This window comes from Plecotus auritus (genome assembly GCF_963455305.1).
Source record: "Plecotus auritus genome assembly, chromosome: 3".
Taxonomy (NCBI): domain Eukaryota; kingdom Metazoa; phylum Chordata; class Mammalia; order Chiroptera; family Vespertilionidae; genus Plecotus; species Plecotus auritus.
Genome location: NC_137772.1, coordinates 100,596,875 through 100,621,479, shown reverse-complemented (window position 1 = coordinate 100,621,479; position 24,605 = coordinate 100,596,875). Strand labels below are relative to the sequence as shown.

General features: G+C 43.0%; 1 protein-coding gene and 1 pseudogene across 10 annotated transcripts in view; one reads left to right on the top strand and one right to left on the bottom strand.

Moving 5' to 3' along the window:
- Positions 1-24,605, bottom strand: part of LRCH1 (leucine rich repeats and calponin homology domain containing 1) — a 252,676-nt gene that overhangs the window by 109,698 nt on the left and 118,373 nt on the right. The window lies entirely within an intron of this gene.
- Positions 18,336-23,389, top strand: LOC308243291 (small ribosomal subunit protein eS8-like; annotated as a pseudogene). Its single transcript has 2 exons — positions 18,336-18,479; positions 22,723-23,389. The product of its transcript is annotated as a small ribosomal subunit protein eS8-like (transcript).

Below are 24,605 nucleotides of genomic sequence, written 5' to 3'. Positions count from 1 at the left end.
CTTAGTGAGACCTTCAAGGACCTTAATGAGAATGCCAAAAAAAATGGAAAAGGACCAGTCAGAAATTAAGCATACACTGTCTGAAATAAAGAATATACAGAAACTCAACTGTAGATCAATGTACCCCAAGAATCAAACCAAAGATCTGAAATATGAGGAAACAAAAAACACCCAACCAGAAAAACAAAAAGAAAAAATCCAAAAATATGAAGATAGTGTAAGGAGCCTCTGGGACAACTTTAAGTGTACCAACATCCGAATTTTTGGGGTGCCAGAAGAAGAGAAAGAGCAAAATATTGAAAACCTATTAGAAGAAATAATGACGGAAAACTTTCCCTACCTGGTGAAAGAAATAGACTTACAAGTTCAGGAAGCACACAGAACCCCATACAAGAGGAATCCAAAGAGGACCACACCAAGACACATCATAATTAAAATGCCAAGGGCAAAAGACAAAGAGAGAATCTTGAAAGCAGCAAGAGAAAAACGGTTAGTTACCTACAAGGGAGCACCCATACGACTGTCAGCTGATTTCTCGGCAGAAACTATGCAGGCCAGAAGGGAGTGGCAAGAAATATTCAAAGTGATGAACAGCAAGAACCTACAACCAAGATTACTCTACCCAGCAAAGCTATCATTCAGAGTTGAAGGTCAGATAAAGAGCTTCACAGACAAGAAAAAGCTAAAGGAGTTCATCACCACCAAACCAGGATTACATGAAATGCTGAAGGGTGTTCTTTAAGAAGAGGAAGAAGAAGAAAAAGGTAAAGATAAAAATTATGAACAACAAAATGACATCAAATACATACCTACCAACAAGTGAATCTAAAAATCAAGTGAATAAAAAATATGAAGAACAGAATGGACTGGTGAATATAATAGAATCAGGGACATAGAAAGGGAGTGGACTGACAATTCTCAGGGGGGAGGGGGTGTGAGGGGTGCGGGAAGAGACTGGACAAAAAGCTTACACCTATGGATGAAGACAGTGGTGGGGGGGTAAGGGCATGGGGTGGGGTGGGGAATCAGGTGAAGGGGAGCTAGGGGGAAAAAAAGAGGAACACCTGTAATAATCTGAACAATAAAGATTTAGTAAAAAAAATAAAATAAAATAGCCTTTTAAATACTCTTGTAACAAAAAACAAAAAAAAGAGTTTATAAGAAACGTGAAAGATAGAATCATATGTTCAACATATAACTAACAGGGAATACCCAAAGAAGATAGAAATAATAGAGAAATGGAGGACAGAGCAATATTAAAAAAGATAATGACTCTCGAGCTGATGAGAGCCATGAATCTTCAGACTCAGGAAGGAAAATGCATTTATAACAAGGTAAGTCAAATTAATATAATGTATATATAATACATAAAGTTCCAAAGTATCAAAGACAAAGAGAAGACATGGGAAAAAATAAAAAGAAAAAATATGGAAGATTTTTCTACAAACCTAAATCATTTAGACTAGCAAAGAATTTCTCTGTATCAAAACGGAGACCAGAAAACATGTCTTTAAATACAATAGAAATAATTGCCAACTTAAAACTTTACATTAATGTAACCTAGAACTTTATACTAATAATTTGAAACTTCTTTCAGTAATTGGGGTGGGGGATTAAAACATTTCAGAAAAAGACTGTATTTACCACAAACAGACCTTCACTGAATGAACTTCTTAAACATGCATGTTATAAAAGGAAAGTAGACCCTAAAATGAGTGTGATGAAAAAATATGGGTTACTACTAATAATCAGTTGACTAAAAGCAAGGACCTAAAATAAAGAATAAAAATATAATCTAAGTTTGGAGAGAGAAGCTTGCAGTTTAAGCTTTCTATAAATGCTATTATTTGGGGAGGATAAGAGAGATATTTCTTACCTACATAACTTTAGACTTTTGTAAGTCAAATATTCATATTAACAACTTATAGGTAACTTCTCTACTAAAAGTATAAAAATATAATGATTAAACAAAGGAAGAGGAAAATTAGAATAAAAATTCAGAATATTCAATAGAAGGTAGGAAAGGGCAGAAAAAAAAAAGCAAAGAACCTTGATAAACAAAGCAAAAAATATGAAGGAAAATATAAATTCACATATACAAGTGATTATAACAAATGTAAATGGCTTAAATTCACATATCATAAGATAAAGATAATCTTTAAAAAGATTGCTTTTTAAAATAATTTATCTATATTCTACTTGAAGACATACTTAAAACTTTAGAGAGGTTGAAAATAAAGAAGTGGAAAAAGATATATGAGGGCAAAAGAAAGCTAAGGTATAAGTATTAATTTTATATAAAATATGTCAAGAAAAGCATTTTAAAATCTTACATCTATGGACGAGGACAGTGGTGGTGGGGGGGCGAGGGCATGGGATGGGGTGGGAACCAGGTGGAGGAGAGCAATGGGGGGAAAAAAAGAGGAACATCTGTAATAATCTCAACAATAAAGACTTTTTGAAAAAAGCACTTTAGGGATACAGTGAACTACCACACAATGACAAAACCTAAAATTTACCAGGAAGACATGCAATTTTGAATTTGGCCTCAAAATACTTGGCCTGTAACTTCATCTTAAAATAACACATTAAGAGGGAATCCAAGGTGGCAGTGGAGTAGGTGGATGTTACAATCACTTTCTCCCAGGACCAAACTGGAATTACAATTAAAATACAGAGAAATCAACCCGAATAACGAACTAAAGACCAACTGAATAGAAATCTTATAAGCAAGGGTTACAGAAGAAGCCGCATCGAGAATGGTGGGAATGGTGGAGATGTGAAAAGGTCTGGCCTCGCTCCCACATGTGGTGGCTGAGATTCCAGAGGAATATCTTAGCTGCAACGATCCCCCATGAGAAGCACAGGGTCTCAAGCCCAAACTAGGGCACCAGAACCAGGAAGAAGCACCCAAATAACATCTGGCTGTGAAAAGCAGTGGGCATTCTGTCCACTAGGGAGAGACAGGAAACTGTTAGAGACACAGGTGCTCTCTGAAAGGGCCAATGCAAAAGAATCTCATTGTACCCTGGGCTATGGAGGAGGGAGGTTAAAGCAGACTAGAGTCACTTGAGGATCGACTGGGATTTGTGGCTCTGGCTGGGGAGAAAAGAGAAGGGGCAGCCATTAGAATTCTTGTGCTGAGAACATTTCCTACACTACGGACACCATCATTCTTGGGTGTAGCACTCCTTTCCACAGGGCATCAGGTGGGGGAATGCAATAGCCCTACCCTCTAGATTCCCTGTTGCCCAACCTTGCAAAGCTTGCACCCTGCTGAAAAGCCAGCTGCCTGGGCCAGGGTATGGTGGCAGACTCAAGGGTACCAGTGACTGAGTTGTGTGGCTTTGGGTCAAGGATCATTCCCCCCACTTTCCCATGAATTTGACCAGTGGTGCCACTCTCACACAGGAGATCCACTAAGCCCACCTTTCCGTCTCCCAGTGGCCTACCCTCCCAACTCCTGGTGGCTGTGCTCTACTGAGGTATGGGAAGAATCTGAGACAAACTGAATGGTGTGGCTCTGGGGTAGGGGCTACTCCCTCCACCTTCCCCCAAGCATGACTGGCACCTCCCAATCATGGGAGGTCCACAAACCCTATCCTCCCAACTCCAGGTGATCCTTCCCTGCTGAAATCAAACTCCTGGCAAAATCTGGGACAGACTGAGTTGTGTGGCTCAAGGACAAGGACCAATGTTCCCTAGCAAGCCAGACGGGTGCAAAGTTTTCCCTTCACACAGCCAAATCTTGATATGTTTGAGCCTGATAAACTCTGCTGGCCTCACCCTGACAACTCTCTGAGACTCTGACCCACCACAAAGGTGTGAGCACCCAGCAGGTGGCAACTAGATGTAGTATATCCTCAGACATTTGCTGAGTGGTCTCAAACCCAACACTGGCAATGAGTTTGAACCTGTACCAAGCTTATGAATACCACTCACCCCTACCTGGTGACTAACTGAAACCTTACTCATGCAAATTGAGTACCACGCAGGCCCTTTCAGTGACCGAGCTGAACAGGCTGCCAGCAGATGGAGACAGGCAGGGGCAGATCTCGGGGTGCCGTGGGAATTTTGCTGACCTGCCCCTAGACCAGGGGTGGGCAAACTTTTTGACTCGAGGGCCACAATGGGTTCTTAAACTGGACCGGGGGCCAGAACAAAAGCATGGATGGAGTGTTTGTGTGAACTAATATAAATTCAAAGTAAAGGAGCGAAGGGGAGAGCAAGAGAACCCTCCGCTCTTTCGGCTCCGCGGGCCGGATAGAACAGCCGAACGGGCCGGATTCGGCCCGCGGGCCGTAGTTTGCCCATGGCTGCCCTAGACCCATAGCTTATAAAAAAAAAAAAATAGACTTGATGCATAGATTGGTCCTTCCAGCACACACCCAGTCCCAGGAGAGGCAGCCACAAACTGTGGATGGCTTTGTAGCTGTAACAGGTTGCCCAAGGCCAGTCACAGACAGAGTCTGCACCAGAGTCCCTTCCAAGAGGCCCCAGAATAAACACACCCAGGGGTCAGCTTTAGACAACATAAAAGAAGAATCCAATTGGTTTCACAATCAGCATATCAAAAGGAAGATCTTGGCAGGCAAAAGACCCTGTAGAGGTGAATTCCCTGTGATCAGCACCTACACAGCAGCTTGAACACTGATCTGGGTTGATTTTCACAATTAGCAATCTTGAGAGTCAACACCATGAACAAAGTGTCCAATAGCAATCAAGACTCAATTACAAGAGGAGAGCTAACAAAACACATACAAGGGACATTACTGGAGCACCCAGCTCAGGTGATCAAGGAGACTGTGGCATCGGATTCCAGAAGGCACCTACTACATAAGGCCACGCTACCAAGACTGGAAGTCATAGCCGATCTACCTAATATGTAGAAACAAACATAAAGAGACAGCCAAAATGGAGAGACATAGAAACATGCCCCAAATGAAAGAACAGGAGAAATTTCTGGAAAATTAGCTAAATGAAATAGAGGGAATCAATATATCATATATAGAGTTTAAAAACAAAAAAGGTTATAAGGATGCTCAAGCAGCTTAGTGAAAACTACACAGCAGGAAAAAGAACCAATCAGAAAAGAAAAATACAATATCTGAAATGAAGCATACACTAGAAGGAATACACAGTAGATTAGATGAAGCAGAGGATGAAAATTAGTGATTTGGAAGACAGGGTAGCAGAAAACACCCAATAAGAGCAGCAAAAAGTTAAAAAAAAAATTAACAGGATAGTTTAAGGGAATTTTGGTACAGCATGAAGTGTAACAACATTAGCATCCTAGCAGAAGAAAGACAGTAAGGGATAGAGAAACAATTTGAAGAAATAATGCTTGAAAACTTCAACTAACCTGGTGAAGGAAAAACACACACAAGTCCAAGAGAGTCCCAAACAAGATGAATCCAAAGAGGCCCATAGCAAGACACCTCATAATTAAAAAGGCGAAGTTTAAAGACAAAGAGAGAATCTTAAAAGCAGCAAGAGAAAGATACTTAGCTACCTAAAAGGAAGCTCCCATAAGACTGTCAGCTGATTTTTTTTAACAGAAACATTTCAGTTCAGAGGGGATTTGCATGAAATATTGAAAGTGATGAAAAGCAAGGTCCTATATAACCAAGACTACTTTACCCCGCTAGGCCAACATTTACAATTGAAGGAGAAACAAAGAGCTTACCACAAAACCACTATTATAAGAATTGTTAAATAATCTTCTTTAAGAAGAAAAGGGGGGAAAACACACAGGAAAATAGTTAAAAAGAATAAAATGGCAATAAATACCTACCTACCAATAATCACTTTAAATGTAAATGGCTTAAATGCTCCAATCAATAGACATAGGGTAGCTGAATAGATAAGAAAACAAGATCCAAATGACAAATGCTGGCAAGGATGTGGAGAAAAGGGAACCAATCATACACTGCTGGTGGCAATGCAGACTGGTGCAGCCTTTGTGGAAAACAGTACGGAGTTTCCTCAAAAAAATTAAAAGTGGAACTCCCATTTGACCCAATAATCCCACTTCTTAGGAATATACCCCAAGAAATCAGAAACACCAATCAGAAAGAATGTGTGCACCCCTATGTTCATAGCAACGCAATTTACAATAACTAAGATTTGGAAAAAGCCTAAATGCCCATCAGCAGATGAGTGAATTATAAAACAGCGGCACATCTACACAATGGAATACTATGCTGCTGTATAAAGGAAAGAACTCTTACCATTTGCAACAGCATGGATGGACCTGGAGAGCATTATGCTAAGAGAAATAAGCCAGTCAGAGAAAGATAAATATCACATGATCTCACTCATATGTGGGATATAATGATCAACATAAACTGATGAACCAAAATAGATCCGGAGACATAGAAGTATCAAACAGACGATCAAACCTCAGAAGGAAAGCAGGGGATAATGGGTAAGGAGGTGTGTGGGTGGGGGGGAAGAGATCAACCAAAGAACTTTTAAGCATATAAGCATAACCAATGGACACAGGGGTGAAGGCCTGGGCTGGGGGGCAAGGGCAGGCGGGAGATGACAATGGGGGGAAAAGGGGACATATGTAATACTTTCAACAATAAAGAATTTTTTAAAAAAAGAAAACAAGACCCATATATACGCTGTCTTCAAGAGGCACACCTCAGAGTGCAAAATACACACAGAATAAAAGTAAAGGGATGGAAAAGATATTTCATGGAAATGAAAAAACAGCTGGGGTAGCAATACTTAGATCAGATAATATTGACTTTAAAATAAAGTCTATAGTATGGGACAAAGAAGGACACTACATAATGATAAAGGGAGCAATCCAACAAGGTGATACAATCATTGGAAACATTTATGCCCCCAACAAAGGAGCAATATATAAAGCAAATCTTGATGTACATAAAGGGAGAGATTGAAAGTAATATACTCATAGTAGGGGATTTTAATACCCTACTGACAGCAATGGATTAATCATTCAGACAGAAAATCAATAAGGAATGGGTAGCCATAAATGACACATTTTACCAGATGGATTTAATGGATACCTTCAGAACATTTCACCCCAAAGCAGCAGAATATACATCCTTTTCAAATGTACATGGAACATTTCCTAGGAGAGACCAGAGGTTAGGACACTAAAAACTCTCAATAAATTAAGAAGACTGAAACATATCAAGCATCTTTTCTAACCATAATGATAAAAAACTAAAAATCAATCACAAGAAGAAAACTGGAAAACACACAGAAAACATGAAGGCCAAATAACATGTTACTAAACAATAAATGGGATAACAATGAGATCAAGGAAGAAATCAAAACATACCTTGAAACAAATGAAAATGAGAGCACAACAACCCAAAATCTATGTAACACAGTAAAAGCAGCCCTATGAGGGAAAGTCATAGCATTACAGGCCTACCTCAAGAAACAAGAAAAAGCTCAAATAAACAATCTAACTTTACACTTAAGAAACTAGAAAACAACAAAGCCTAAAGTGAGTAGAAGAAATGAAACAAAAAAGATCAGAGCAGATATAAACAAAATAGCCTAAAAAAAAGCAATACAAAAGATCAATGAAATGAACAGCTGGTTCTTTGAAAAGATAAACAAGATTGACAGACCTTTATCCAGATTCATTAAGAAAAAAAGAGGCCTGGCCGGTTGCCTCAGTTGTTTGGAACATCATCCCATACACCAAAAGGTTGCTGGTTCAATTCCTGGTCAGGGAGCCTACCTAGGTTGTAGGTTCAAACCTTAGTCTAGGAATGTATAAGAAGCAACTGATCAACATTTTCTCTCATTATCTCTATCTCTTTCTCTCTCCTTCCTTCCCCTTCCCTCCCTTCTTTTTGAGTGAGGATTTTAAAAAAGGAAAAGAGACTACCCAAATAAATAAAATCAGAAATGAAAGAGAATAACTGACCCCAGAGAAATACAAACGATTATAAGAAACTGCTATGAATAACTATATGCCAATAAATTAGATAATCTGGACAAAAGGGATAAATTCTTAGAAACATACAATCTTCTACAACTAAATCAGTAAAAATAAGAAAATTTGAATAAATAGATTACAACTAATGAAATTAAAACAGTCATAAAATAACTTCCAACAACAAAATGTCCTGGACCAGATGGCTTCACAGTTGACTCTTACCAAACATTCCAAGCACAAGTAACGCAAGGCAGGTGTGGCTCAGCAGTTGAGCATTAACCCAGAAACCAAGAGGTCAACTGCAGACTTGATCCCCAGTAGAGGGCATGCAGAAGGCAGCCGATCATTGCTGTTTCTGTTATCAGTGTTCCTATCTTTCCATCCCTCCAGTATTATCGTAATTCCAAAATAAGATAAAGACACTACAAAAAAAGAAAATTATAGGCCAATATCCCTGATAAACATAGATGCTAAAATCCTCTGCAAAATATTTGCAAATCGGATCCAGCAGCACATTAAAAAGATCATACACCACGATCAAGTGGAATTTGTTCCTGGGATGCAAGGTTGGCACAATATCCGCAAATCAATAAATGTGATACAACACATAAACAAAATGAAGAATAAATATCACATGATCATATCAATAGATGCAGAAAAGGCATTTGATAAAATCCAACACCCATTTATAATTTAAAAAACAAACTTCTCAGCCAAGTGGGATCATACCTCAACATAATAAAGGCCATATATGACAAACCTATTGCCAACAGCATACTCCGTGGGTCAAAACTAAAAGTATTTCTCTTAAGACTGGGAACAAGACAGAGATGTCTGTCCGCTTTCACCACTCTTATTCAACATAGTACTGGACTTCCTAATCACAGCAATCATAAATAAAATTTATCTTTTACTTATATGTCAGAAATTAATAAAATAGAAAATAAAGCCCTAGCCAATTTGGCTTAGTGGAGCAGGGGTCCTCAAACTATGGCCCGCAGGCCACATGCGGCCCACCGAGGACATTTATCCGGCCCGCCAGGTGCCGCTGCCTGTCCTGCTTAGCAGCCGACTCGTCCCGGGCCCACAGTGCGCATAGGAATTTGTTCATAGTTTTTTTTTAAACTATAGTCCGGCCCTCCAACGGTCTGAGGGACAGTGAACTGGCCCCCTGTTTAAAAAGTTTGAGGACCCCTGGGATAGAGTGTTGATCTGCAGACTGAAGGGTCCCAGGTTTGATTCTGGTCAAGAGCACATGCCTGGTTGTGAGCTTGGTCCCCAGTCGGGGGTGTGCAGGATCAATGACCCTCTTTCATCATTGATGTTTCTATCTCTCTCTATTTCTCTTTCTCTCTCTCTGAAATCAATTAAAAAAATTTTTAAAGAAATAAAAAAACACAAAAAGATGGTAACTAACATCAAAAGTGATTTTTTACAAAATACAAAATTAAGACAAACTTCTGAATGAATAAAGGAAAACAATGTACAAATTTACAGTATTATGAATTAAAATGGGGAACCAACTAAAAAGACAGTAAAAACTTTTAAATTACAAAGGCCTTCCCTTATTAAATATTTAGTTGGTCTCCTGGAAGTTTTTCTAAATATTTTTATGATTATGACACTGTCATAATGAGTATGTAATGCAATGAAGCACAATGTTAAACAGGATAACAAATGTGGAAGTGCTGAGCAGGCCATAACATGCCAAGAAATTCCACTAATTTCTATTATCTTATCTAATAAAAGGGTAATATGCAAATTAACCATCACTCCATTACACCCACAAGCCATGCCCACAAGCCAATCAGGAGCAAGCATGCAAATTAACCCAACCCATACAATCTAGTATGTACATGCACAGCATACATGCACACAGGGACATGTGTGCACAGTACACATGTGTTTAGTACATTCACACACATATACATATGGTATGGCTGCGGCCACGGAGAGAGCAGGAAGGAGGCTTGGGTTTCACCGGCAATGGAGGAAGCCAAGCTTTCTGTACACCCTGGCCGGCCCAGGCCTCCATTCCAGGCTACAAAGTTTCAATTATAGAAGATAAATAAATAAATCCCAACAAAAATGGCGGCAGCCACGGAGCTGGAGAGAGAAGGAGGCTTGGCTCCACTCAAGGCTACAAAGTTTCAATTTTAGAAGATAAATAAATCCCTACTAAAATGGCTGCTGCCACTGAGCAAGCAGAAGGCTTTGCTCTGCTCCAGGCTACAAAGTTTCAATTGTAGAAGATCAGGGGTCCTCAAACTACGGCCCACGGGCCACATGCGGCCCGCCGAGGACATTTATCCGGCCCGCCGGGTGCTGCTGCCTGTCCTGCTTAGCAGCCGACTCGTCCCGGGCCCGCAGTGCACATGGGAATTTGTTCATAGTTTTTTTTTTTTAAACTATAGTCCGGCCCTCCAATGGTCTGAGGGACAGTGAACTGGCCCCCTGTTTAAAAAGTTTGAGGACCCCTGGTAGAAGATAAATAAAACCCAGATACCAGGACCTCAGCTTGGGTCGCCAGGGGGCGTGGCTGGCCTGCAAACCACCACAGGCCCCTCGCCCAGGCCACCCCACACCCCAAGGGAACCCCCACCCTGATCCGGGACACCCTTCAGGGCAAACCAGCTGGCCCCCACCCATGCACCAGGCCTCTATCCTATCTAATAAAAGAGTAATATGCAGATTGACCATCACTCCAACACACAAGATGGCTGCCCCCATGTGGTCAAAAATCCTGCCCCCATGTGGACACAAGATGACCACCACAAGATGGCCAGCAGGGGAGGGCAGTTGGGAGGGACCAGGCCTGCAGGGGAGGGCAGTTGTGGGTGATCAGGCCAGCAGGGGAGGGCAGTTGGGAGGGACCAGGCCTGCAAGGGAGGGCAGTTGGGGGCAATCAAGTCTGCAGGGGAGGGCAGTTAGGGGTGACCAGGCTGGCAGAGGAGGAAGTTGGGGGTGACCAGGCCTGCAGGGAAGGGCAGTTAGGGGTGACCAGGCCTGCAGATAAGGGCAGTTAGGGGCAAACAGACTGGTAGGGGAGCAGTTAGGCATCAATCAGGCTGGCAGGGGAGTGGTTAGGGGGTGATCAGGCTGGCAGGCAGAAGCGGTTAGGGGCAATTAGGAAGGCAGGCAGGCAGGCGAGCAGTTGGGAGCCAGCAGTCCTGGATTGTGAGAGGGATGTCCGACTGCCCGTTTAGGCCCGATCCCAGGATCCTCGAGGGGTCCTAGATTGGAGAGGTTGCAGGCTGGGCTGAGGGACACCCCCCCTCCCCGTGCACGAATTTCATGCACCGGGCCTCTAGTTTGTATTTATGAAACAGTGTGACCTGTTGGATCACTTTGTTATTTCCTATCTGAAGTAAAGACTGTTGAAGGGCTCAAAAATGATTATTTAAAATTCCCACACATGTCTAAGTTCTTTTTTTTTCCTTTCTTGTTATGTACAGTACTTGTTATGAACTTGGTAAACTACAATGCTGTTAGAGGAAATATAAGAAGTTGATTATTGATAAAAGGGCAATGTTTCAAAGGGCTTTTGTTTGTCTAGTGCCGTGGTCTGCAAACTGCGGCTCGCGAGCCACATGAGGCTCTTTGGCCCCTTGAGTGTGTCTCTTCCACAAAATACCACGGCCTGGGCAAGTCTATTTTGAAGAAGTGGCATTAGAAGAAGTTTAAGTTTAAAAAATCTGGCTCTCAAAAGAAATTTCAATCGTTGTGCTGTTGATATTTGGCTCTGTTGACTAATGAGTTTGCCGACCACTGGTCTAGTTAGAAAAATAAATGTAATTTGCAGGTTGTTCATTTTGGGCTTGCAAAAAAAACTTTTAAGAATTACTATAAACAAGAAAAAACTATACAATAAATTAGGAGCATGTCTTCACCCCATTTTAAGCAAGCAAATCTGCAGCACGAAGATCTCAAAAACTCTATTAAGATCAGAAGCAGAACTGAAAACAGTGATCTAGCTATCAAAGTCATAATGTCCCTTTTGTGTCTCTCCGGGTTTGTGTTTTTGTTTGTTTGTTTTGTTTTGTTTTTCAATACAACAATGATCTAAAACATATCTGTAATCAGGTGATGTGTATAACGGAAAACCCTCTTTGAAAGCCTTGCCATGTAGAGGCTGTATTAAAAGAAATGGAATCTGATAAGGTTCCACCTTAAAAACAAATGCCCAGGAAGCACACAAGAAAAGTCAAGGCTTAAATCATACCCTGATGGCCACTGCTAACTCTAGCATTGGACAAAAATATTTTCAAATTTTAAGATAATACTTCCAAATACCTTGAATTTTAGTGTCCTTCTATTGATCTGTCATTTCACAAGAAAATCTAGCTACCAAAAGCCATAAAATACATAAAGTATTCTCATTTTCCTTTGGAATAAGATAAGATCTTCATTAAAAGATGTAGAATTTACAAGTTTGTCTTGAATTAAACAAAACTCCTCACCTTTTCCATGTTAGGAAGACATCATCAATTTTATCAGTTTACAGAAAGAATAAATGCTATCTTATAGTTGAAACTTTCTTCAGAAATGTCAGTGCAAGGAGACTTAGGGATAAAATTTAAATTCTTAGAAACAATGAAAAATAATTTTCATTCACAACAAAAAATATAAAATTTGTACTATCTACCACAACTCTAGTTTATAGGATGCTTCCTCCAATCCTTCAAATAGAGAGCTACATTCTGAGGATTAAAGATTATTTCTCAGAATGACCACTCCCACAGGAATGTGGAGATACAGGTTACACAGCCATCAGGAAGTTGGCTCTTTCTGCACATTATTTCGCAGCCAAAAAGGATGCCAAGCTTCTGAAAAAGCAGCCAAAACAGATTCCTTTTTATGGTGTGATAGCATTTTGTTCAAAAAACTGTTCTCTTTTTTACAGGCAATGTCTCAGAAAGATAAGGGGTTCTAATCAATAAACCAGCTCCTGGCTGTGTACTAGTGTTTCACTCTCGGAAAGTAAAATCAGTCACTGAGAGTTCTGGAAGCAACATGATCAAAGGTTGTAAAGAACTTTCATTTGTTGGCACCTTCTATTCCCAAATGTCTCTGAGATGAAACTTTAAAGCTAAGGTCCCTAGTCTTAGGATCACAACATCCCTAAGGTTGCCAAGAGTTTTGCTACCCCGAGTTAGTCTATTTTCCTAAGGTACATTTTTTTCTATGAGTCTCATCAACAGCAACCTCTCCATGTCTTGAAATAGATTTTAAACTTTGTGAGGCTTTCCTGTGTAATTCAGGTTCAAAATGTTTGTTCCTCTATAGGAATAAGTCTTGCTTAATCACTTTTATTGTTCCTGGCCACATTTCTTGGTTTTAAGACACTTTGTAACAGGAAAAGACACAATGGCACATAAACTAACATAACCTAATGTAGCAAACACCAAGAAGCAAAGATTAAAAGCCCAGATCCTGCAAGCACAGGCTACATAAACAACAATAAATTAATGTTTCCACAAATATGATATTCCGATCATATGAAAAAAATGTAGAAAATGTGTTTTTAACTGCATTGAAGATATTTTTTTACATGTGCTAATTAAGCCCATATCTAGTCTAAGACAGGAATTGGGTTCCTGACACCAAGCAACCATTTGACACTTAAAGATAAAATCCCTGAGAGAGCCTCTCAGCCAAGAAGTTGGGTAGGCAGTGACACATCACCACCACCATCATCTCTGTTGCTGTCATTATCACCATCAGCATCAAATATCCATGTCTTTGCTCTGCTGGATTTCCCAATATATCCCAGAGGGTATACTCAATGGTAAATGTTTCCCATATGGCATCTCTCCTACTTTGAAATATACAAAATTAGTAATTTTTACATGTGATTTATTTAAAAAGAGAAGAAATTTTTAATATAGTGAGACCATGTTTAATTTTAAGTATAGAAATATGAAATCTATAAAAGTTTGAAAAGCAGGTTCTCTTCACTATTTCATCTAACAATTTTTTATTCCTATTTAATAGAAATATGAGTACTTCATATAAGTACTTCAGAAAAGAAAGTGTTTTCAAGTACTTATATCTAAAATTTTATTAACTTGCCTATTTGTCCAAGCTGTTTAAGAATGTGTTGTCTTTGATTAGTCCATCTGAAGTGTGTGCTGAAAAGTAATTTACAGTATTTCTTTAATTGTCTGAAATTTATATATATTTCCCCACTATATGTTAGTGACAATGTCATGATTTGATTATATACTATCTAGAATATAAGCTTTCTTTGACATATTCTCCCATTTATAACTATCCTATCTAATAAAAGAGTAATATGCAAATTGACCGTCACTCCAAGACACAAGATGGCTGCCCCCATGTGGACACAAGATGGCCACCACAGGATGACCGGCAGGGGAGGGCAGTTAGGGGTGACCGGGCCAGCAGAGGAGGGCAGTTTGGGGGGGACCAGGCCAGCAGAGGAGGGCAGTTGGGGGGGACCAGGTCAGCAGGGGAGGACAGTTGCGGGGGGGCAGGCCTGTAGGGGAGGGCAGTTAGGGGCAATTGGGCCGGCCGGGGAGCAGTTAGGCGTCGATCAGGCTGCCAGGGGAGTGGTTATGGGGTGATCAGGCTGGCAGGCAGAAGCGGTTAGGGGCAATCAGGTAGAGGCAGGCGTGTGGTTGGGAGCCAGCAGTCCTGGATTGTGAGAGGGATGTCCAACTGCCCGTTTAGGCCCGATCCCGGTGCAATCGGGCGGTCGGACATCCCTCAAGGGGTCACAGATTGGAGAGGGTGCAGGCTGGGCTGAGAGACACCGTTCCCCCGCCCCCCCGTGCACAAATTTCATGCACTGGGCCTCTAGTCATAGACAATAAACTGGACTGAAGGCAACTCAGAAGTTCTTTTACAAGGCAGTGTGTTTGCAGCATCCTTGCTTCTTTTTTCAAATAAATGGACTAGCAGCCTCTCCTTCAAAGGCCAAAAGTCAACATAAGTCCATCATGCCTCTTCACCAAACTGAAGAAGAAATATATTTTATTCTGTTGATTTGATTTTCATGAGGGGAGAAAAGACATGAAAAGGCTACCATGCCAATGTTGGTTGTTGTGGAGGCGGCATATATCATGATCACAGACAGCACAATATTCTAAACTCCTCCTGGTTACCAGCTGCCGGTGGCTGGGAGTGGGTGGTAGTGTGAAGATAAGAACTCACACAGACCACCCACATATCATGTGGATGATACTATTCAACATCTTAGAAGACTTGCAATTTAATTAGATGCCACTAGTATTTTCCAGTAATCCTATATAATAATAGAGGAATATGCAAATTATCTGGGACACTCACATCACCACCGTTCAGCAGGGTGGGCTGGGCTGTGGGGCTGCGGGGCGGGACTCCGGGTCTCACATGATTTCGTCCAGCCCAGGCAGACTCCCCCCGTGGCCCGCGGCGCTGCAGCCAAATCCCGACACGAACCCGGAGTTTACTAAACTTTACTGGAGCTGCTCCCCACACCCCCACTCCCTGCCCCAGGACTGTGCTGCCCGCAGCAGGGCACCCCGGCAGCCTCCTGACAGGCAGGTGGCTGGGGAGAGCCAAGTGGGGCAGGGGTGGCAGGGAGCCACAGGGGGGCGGGGCGGCCAGAGCCAAGTTCCCAGGAGTCTGAGGAGAGCGCCTGACAGGAGCCCGGACTGCTAAGAAGGAAGAGAAAGTGGCCACAGGGAGCTCTTCCAATCCCCCTGCATCCCTGGGGGGACAGGGAGGCTGACCAGATGGGGAGAAGACCCAGCCTCAGGGGTAGCCACAGCCCGCACCTCCGACTCTCGATCTTTTCCCCTGCCATCCCACCAGGGGTGCCCACAACAATAGCACGCCAGCAACAACCCGTCAGCACCCCCAAGGCACCCAGGGCCCTCGGCCCATTGCTGTCAGGCCCCCTCTGCTGGGTCCAGACATGCCTCTCCTCCCTACAACTCCAGACCCGGGTGGAGGCAGGCCTGAGCGGCCCCCCAGGGTCAGACTACCCCCCCCCCATAGCAGCAGCGCTGTCTCTGCAGTGGAACCACACTGAACCTTGCTGGGGGCCGAGGTTAAACCCCCACTCCTAGCCTGCCTGGCCACACCCTGGCTGGCCCCCACCCTGCTTCAGGAGATTGGAGCCCTGCCCTGAGCAGGTACAGCTGTGAAAATGCCACCTACAATTTAAAGAATGGCGCCAAGCAGGGAGGTTTAACAGTTACTCTCCCTTCGGCCTCGCCACCCCCCTAGAGTCCCCCAACTGCCCCCCCGGCCAGGGCCTCCAGGGACGACCACCGCTACAGGGCTGCTGGCCAGAACCTGCCCCTCCAAGGCCTGTGGAACCCTCTGCAAAGCTTCAATAGCTACAGTCCCAGGAAACAATCATGCCCTCCTCCCCCAGTCAGCACCTGCTTCCTGCGAGGGTACCCATGGGCTTAAAAATAACAATCCCTTCCCATTTAGACACACTTACTTGATGAAACATTTCTAGGTTTATTAGCTCAGAACCGCCTCATGACAACCCAGTGAGGTAGGCGGAGAAGAGATTACAGTTCCCATGGTGTATGCGTATGTATTCAGAAATGAAGCTCAGAGAGGTAAAGTGTCAAGCCCAGTGGTTCCCAGGTGCAGCACATGCCCCATGGGGGGCGGGGGGGGAGGGCAATTTGATTTTAAGTGGGGGCAATTCGAGAAGGAGTTAACAGTGAATTTTTTGCATTTCTTATGGTTCTAGGGGGCCTCATCTACAGCATATCCTATATAATAAAAGGTTAATATGCAAATGACCAAATGGTAGAATGACCGGTCACTATGATGCGCACTGACCACCAGGTGGCAGACACTTAACGCAGGAGCTGCCCCCTGGTGGTCAGTGTGCTCCCACAGGGGGAGCACTACTCAGCCAGAAGCCGGGCTCACGGCTGGCGAGCACAGCAGCAGTGGTGGGAACCTCTCCCACCTCCATGGCAATGCTAAGGATGTCCAACTGATGGCTTAGTGGGCCTAAGCCGTCAGTCAGACATCCCCCCAGGGCTCCCAGACTGGGAGAGGGCACAGGCCAGGCTAAGGGACCACCCCCCCAAGTGCATGTATTTTGTACACCGGACCTCTAGTTATTACATATTTGTCAGTAAACATGTGACAGTCATCTACTATTTCACAAGCTACAAATAAAAATTTTAGGTGAATATAACAGTCTACCTCAAAATTACTCCCAGAGAAATAAGTCAATTTCAAGAGTTCAATTCCTAGAAGACATGTTTTAACTAAACCCAATATTCAAACAGGAGTTAAAGATGTTATAATTGAATAAACAAGATGACCACCTCCTGGTCACTTTAAAGCTTGCCTTATGTTACTATTTTATGTTCATGCAATAAATTGAATAGGTGTCAAAAATAATTATACATGTATATACAGTCCCTGGCTTTCAAAGAGTTTAGAGGATGTACATACATCTTTTATATACCCTGATACAATACCTCTGAAAAGTAAGAGACACATTTTATTAATTTTCTCCATTTAGTTAGCAATTCCTTTAAAGATTCATGACTCAGCCCTGGCCAGGTGGCTCAGTTGGTTGTGGGTTCAATTCCTGGTCAGGGTACATATCTAGGTTGTAGATTCTATCCCTCGTTGGGGCATATACGGGAGACAACCAATCAATTTTCTCTCTCTGTCTCTCTCTCTTTCTCCTTAACATATCCTCAGGTGAGGATTAAAAAAATAAATAAAATATAAAAAGTCATGACTCAACTCTAGGGAATATGTCTTAAAATGTGGTAACAGTAAAATAGATGTGAGTTAACATAACCTGTAAGAATTTTTATGAGTTTATTTGAGCCAAAATGATTAACAATTGCCAAGAAGCAAAAGTTCAATGGACTGAGAAAATGCTTCAAAGTATGGCAGTTTTGCACCTTATTTATACACTAGAAGCCTGGTGCACAGATTCGCGCACCTCTGGGGTCCCTCCGCCTGGCCTGCAGGGACCGGCTCTCTGACATCCCCTGAGGGGTCCTGAATTGTGAAAGGGTGCGGGCCAGGCCGAGCAACCCACAAGTGCATCACTGGGGCTGGGGAGGGACTGCAGAAGGCTCCAGGGTGTGTCCAGCCAGTCTCGCCCAGTCCCAATCAGCCAGACCCCAAGAGCAAGCTAACCTACAGGTCAAGCGTCTGCCCCCTGGTCGTCAGTTTGGATCATAGCGACTGGTTGAACGGTCAGACACTTAGCATGTTAGGCTTCTATTATATAGGATTATAATCAGAGGAGACATAAGTGGGTTACATAAAATCCACTGGTGATAGATTAAGGAGGCTGGAGAAAGCAAAGCAAAACTTGGAAACATCTGGGATTGGAGAAAAAGTAAAAGGAATAGACACATCTTTTACAAAGGATAGTTAAAAGTTAACAACTAACATGATAACAATAATTATGAGGAATTTTGTGGTCTCTGCAGTGGTGGAAAATTGTGCCCTAAGGGGTCTGGAAAAGGAAATTACATTGACATTCCGAAGGTATATTATCTCTGATCCAAAAAGACAACAGACAGGCTCCGTTAAGGTAAAGACTGACATTTGTCAAGGAAGACACTGGTCTAGGACTGACTACCCGGCATGACTCACTTGTAGCCAGGAAGTTATAATTTCAGACCATCCTATGCGGTTATTTTAGGTCTGAGTTCGTAAGGCCCGCCCTGCTGGCCTCCCCAGAGCTTGTCAGGCTTATTATGTGGCCCCGTTTTTGCCCACAGAGCAAAGAAAAACAAAACAAAATACAAATGACCTATGTAAGTGCGAGAAAAGATAGAGGCAAATAAGAAATTAAACAATTACAGACAGAAAATAACATTTAGAGAGTTGGGTGCTTTAAGGTCCCTTTGTTAGGGGCAAACATAGAATACTGGAGACTAGCTTTGGTTATGGGAAATATTAATCATGCTATGTTAACCATTATTGCCTTGTGTTATTAAAGAAAGGACATTTTGGCCTGGCTGGGAGTTGTATGCCCCCAGGACCTGGGAGTCAACCTGGAATACAGTCATTCTCATTCAAGAACTGCCTATTATCATGGAAAGATTAACAACCTTGTTGCTCTGACAATGGAGCCCCTGCCCCTCCCCGCACCCCCCCCCCCCCAGTCTCCTGCTTCCCCAGGCCTGTAACTCCTACTTCCCCATGTAATCCTTGTCCTACCCTATATAAGCAGCTGGTTTATGGGGTCCTGCAGAGCAGATTTTTGTGGGTGACCTGCTGCTCTTTCATACTGCTGGAGATAATGGAATAAACACTCATATATGATTCAATCCTGTTTCTGCTTAATTGGCTCAAGTAGTGACAGGCAGCACGAACACATTGATTGTCCGGTAACACCTTTACTTCATCACTTTCAATTACCCAGGAATTAATCATAAAACTCTGTTTACGCCCTAGCCAGCTTAGCTCAGTGGATAGAGCGTCAGCGTGTGGACTGAAGGGTCGCAGGTTCGATTCTGGTCAAGGGCATATATATGCCTGGGTTGCAGGATCGATCCCCAGTTGGGGGCATGTAGGAGGCAGCAAATCAATGGTTCTCTCTCATCATTGATGTTTTCTATCTCTCTCTCCCTCTCCTTTCCTCTCTGAAATCAATAAAAATATAAAAAAACAACAACTCTGTTTACTATATACCTACCATACATCTTCTCTTCAGCCATCATCAGTTTCAATAACTTCTCTCTGTTCTTGCCCTAAAGGATCTGAGAACCATATTCCAATATGTTCTTTCTACCGTTCTACTCTGAACTAGGCTCAACATTAAAATCATACCAGAACCAATCTTATTAATGTTTTTCAAGCATAATATAAATTTTGAAATTAGGTTACCTATTGTTTGTAGAATTTTATACTTTCTGTCATCCCAGAAGAAAAATGTCATCTATACCCAAAAGTTTCTCAGTGCACAGGGACTTAATGCAAAGCTAAATCTATTTATCTACATGCAGGACTGTTAGAGATGAACATGTCACAGCAAAACAGGAATAGGAACATAAAGTAACAGAGTAATATTCCCATGGGATATTTCCCTTATATGAATTGGGATTCGAGGACAGATGTTTTAGGGAGATGGTGAACCAAAATCTATAGTCACCACTGTGCCAGCTCCATCAGGCAATTCCAAGGTAATTAGCATTCTGCTATAGCCAAAATAACTTGATCTGTTCTTATGCAAGAAAACTCAAATTAGTTTCTAGTTAGATAAAGCAGAACCAGGAGAAATGAAAGTTCAATATATGAGCTTCTAGAATCTAGATTATCCTAATAGGGTCTTCTTTAGGAAGAAAAAGAAACAATAAAAAATAGAAACCATAAAATGGCAATAAATACATATTTATCAACAACTGAGTCTAAAATTCAAAATAAATGAACAAGCAAAATTTATAGATACAGAGAACATTTTTATGGCTGCTAGATGGAAGAGGTTGGAAATACGGGTGAAAAGGGTGAAAGGATTAAGAGTACAAACTGGTTGTTACAGCTAATAACTATATATGGTGTCAGATAGGTATGAGATTTTTTGGGATGAAAACTTAGTAAGTTATGTGGGTATACAACTGAAACTAATATAATACTATATATCAACTGTAATTGAAAAATAATAATTGATTAAAATAAATAAATAAATAAATAAATAAATAAATAAATAAATCCTATATAATAAAGAGGGGATATGCTAATTGACCATCATGCCCTCACAAATATGGCGGTGCACACAGCCAATAAGGAGGGAATATGCGAATTGCCTGTCACGCCCTTAAAGATGGCGGTGCACACAGCCACAAGATGGGGCGGCAGGTGCGCGGCACGGCTGGGCTCGCCTCCAGGCCCATCCGGCCACTTAAGTCCCCCAGTCCCCTCAACCCCTCCCAGACACCCAGGGCCAGCCCGAGGCACAGGCAAGCCTCAGATGGTGGCTGCCCAGCCACCTAGGGCCACCCAAGGCTCAGGTAACCAGGGCCGGCCGAGGCTTGCACTGCTGGCAGTGGCAGCAGCAGAGGTGTGATGGGGGCATCGCCTTCCCCTGATCGCCGTGTTGCCTCCCGCTCCTGAGGGCTCCTGGACTGTGAGAGGGGGTAGGCCGGGCTGAGGGACCCCCACTACAGTGCATGAATTTTCATGCACCAGGCCTCTAGTAAATAAATAAAAGTCTAGGCTTTTGAAATTTAAAAAATAAAGTTGGGGGCATAAAAAACACGTTAAGTGGAAATTATTGCAAACCATTATGTACAATGTGACATTAATATTGTTTTTAAAGCACTAAACAATAGCACATACTATTTATGGAAATATACATACTATGTGGAAAAAGTACAAAATATATTTGGGAATAACACACACCAACTACAGGATAGCATTTACTTTTGGTGAAGGAAGAAGATGGGTGAGATTAAGGGTAGAATCTTGCCTGTATCTGATATTTGATTTCATTGAAAGGGTGAGAGGAAAAGACCAAGTCTTTCATTTAAATAGTGATACACTTTTACACTCAGACCTGCCAATTTTATACCTACTTTAAAGTAAAATTAGCTTTATTTGATTATACAAAAATTAGTGATCTATAATCTAAAAAAAAGACTGGGTACAAGTTATACCTTGATAAAGTTGTTTTAATAAAAACTGGAGGCAGGCTCTTTCCAGCCAGTGCCAAATCATGGGCATTTTTGGGGATAACTGGTACAAGTGAAAGGAGTTTTTAGAGGTGAAATAGGCAGGTTTAGGAAATTTTAGGAATTAAGGGGTCCATGGAAAACACAGGGCTACAGAGCTGCAAAGGGTACATTTCCATAAGACAAGGGAGCTGGGAGCCACAGAAGTTACATTTCCATAAGATAAGGGAACTGGGGGTAGTAAAAGGTACACATTTACAAAACAGAGGTAGAAAGAAAGCCCAGAGAGAATCCTATATAATAAAGAGGTAATATGCAAATTGATCATCACTCCAACACACAGGATGGCTGCCCCCACGTGGCACAAGATGGCCAGCAGGGGAGGGCAGTTGTGGGCAATCAGGCCAGAATGGGAGGGCAGTTGGGAGGGACCAGACCTGCAAGGGAGGGCAGTTGTGGGGGACCAGGCCTGCAAGGGAGGGCAGTTGGGGGGGACCAGGCCTGCAAGGGAGGGCAGTTGGGGACAACAAGGCCTGCAGGGGAGGGCAGTTGTGGGGGGACCAGGCCAGCAGGGGAGGACAGTTAGGGGCAACCAGGCCAGCAGGGGAGGGCAGTTAGGGGCAATCTGGCAGGGGAGCAGTTAAGCGTCAATCAGGCTGGCAGGGGAGTGCTTAGGGGGTGATCAGGTTGGCAGGCAGAAGTGGTTAGGGGCAATCAGTCAGGCAGGCAGGCGAGTGGTTGGGAGCCAGCAGTCCTGGATTGTGAGAGGGATCCCAGATTGGAGAGGGTGCAGGCTGGGCTGAGGGACACCCCCCACCCCCATGCACAAATTTCGTGCACTGGGCCTCTAGTAGAACAATAAGGGAGAAGGAGGAAACCTCACCTACTTCATGTGAGACTTGAGCTCAGGAGTTGCTATAGTGACCAAATCAAAGGGGGATGGTGACCAATCAGAGGGGATATTGAGGCACAAAACAACCTGCAGCCTTTATAAACTGTGGAAAAAGGAATTCAGTGAAACTCTTTCCCCCTCCCCATGTGGGAATCTGTGCTGTGGAACTCTTCCCCCTCCCCTCGTGGGAGTCTGTGCTTGTTTCTCAATAAATTTCCACCTTTGCTATACCATCTTTTGCCCATGGTTTCATCCTTCAACTCCACCAGACAAAGAACCTGGGAACCATCCTGCTCAGAGAGACACCGTGTGTTTCCAGTCCAAATTTCCTATTTCACAAGCACCGTAAGACCAGGAGCAAGAGAAAGCTCACCATAAAAAACAAAAATATGACCTGAGACACCCTCCTGCCAACACTAAGATTGGCCTTTGCCCATACACACAGTCCGTATTTGGGGTGGTAACAAGAAGTACCAAACCTTGAGGCTGGATGTAGGTAAACTTCTTCTGGGGCTCAAGAGTAGTACTTGAAAAACAAGGATTATTGATCTTGTCTACGATGCATCCAATAACAAACTGGTCCATACCAAGCCCCAAGAAAAGAACTGCATTGTGCTCATTGACAGCACACTATACCTACAGTGGTATGAGTCCCACTAGGCACTGCCTTTGCGCCACAAGAAGGGGGTCAAGCTGACTGCCGAGGAGGAAGAGATTTTAAACAAAAAATGATCAAAGAAAATTCAGAAGAAATATGCTGAAAGAAAAAAGGATGCCATAATCAGCAGTCTTCCAGAGGAGCAGTTTCAGCAGGGCAAGCTTCTTGAAAGCATTGCTCCAAGACCAGGCCCACATGTCCAAGCAGATGGAAATGTGTTACAGGGCAAAGAGCTGGAGTTCTAGCTGAGTAAAATCAAGGCCCAGAAAGGCAAATAAATCCTCTTCCCTCCTATCTTAGCACATGTAACGAAGATGTTTATTCTAAAAAAAAACAAAAAACTAAACAAACAAACCAACAACAACAAAAAATTGGTGACAAGAAAATGAACTCCAAATTTCTGAAAAAGCAAATAACTACTGGGAAGTTGCTATTAGAACAGTTGAAGCCTTGTGTGTATATGTGATAATATAAATATCCCAGGACCAATGGTGTGAATGGGAAGGTGGGAGATTTGAAAAAAATGACATCAATATCTGTTAAGTCAAAATTATTGCAAATGGTTATGTGCAGTGTGACAACATTTATGTATGTTTTAAAAGCACTAAATAATATCATATTGTTAAATTGGAATGGTGGGAACTTGAGCACCTATTTTATTATTTTCTACTAGAGGCCCGGTGCACGAAATTCATGCACAGGGAGGGGGGTGTCCCTCAGCCCAGCCTGCACCATCTCCAATCTGGGACCCCTCGAGGGATGTCCGACTGCCCGTTTAGGCCTGATCCTGGTGGGATCGGGGCTAAACAGGCAGTCGGACATCCATCTCACAATCCAGGACTGCTGGCTCTCAACCGCTCGCCAGCCTGCCTGCCTGATTGCCCCTAACCACTTCTGCCTGCCACCCTGACCACCCCCTAAGCACTCCCCTGCCAGCCTGATTGAAGACTAACTGCTCCCCTGCCAGCCCAATAGCCTCCAACTGCCCTCCCCTGCAGGCCTGGTCCCCCCAACTGCCCTCCCATGCAGGCCTGGTTGCCCCCAACTGCCCTCCCCTGCAGGCCTGGTCCCCCCAGCTGCCCTCCCCTGCAGGCCTGGTTGCCCTCCCCTGCAGGCCTGGTCCTCCCTGACTGTCCTCCCCTGCAGGCCTGGTCCCCTCCCCCAACTGCCCTCCCCTGCTGGCCCGATTGCCCACAACTGCCCTCCCCTGCAGGCCATCTTGTGGTGGCCATCTTGTGTCCACATGGGGGCAGCCATCTTTGACCACATGGGGGTGGCCATCTTGTGTGTTGGAGTGACGGTCAATTTGCATATTACTCTTTTATTAGATAGGATAAGTTTGGAATATTTCATAATTTATATTTTTAAACTAAATTTTAAACAAGGAAAATAGGGTAGAGTTAGTAAAAATAGCTAATGTCCTTTCTGATTGGTGTTTCAGGCTTCTTAGGATATATTCCTAGAAGTAGAATCACTGGGTCAAATGGCAGTTCC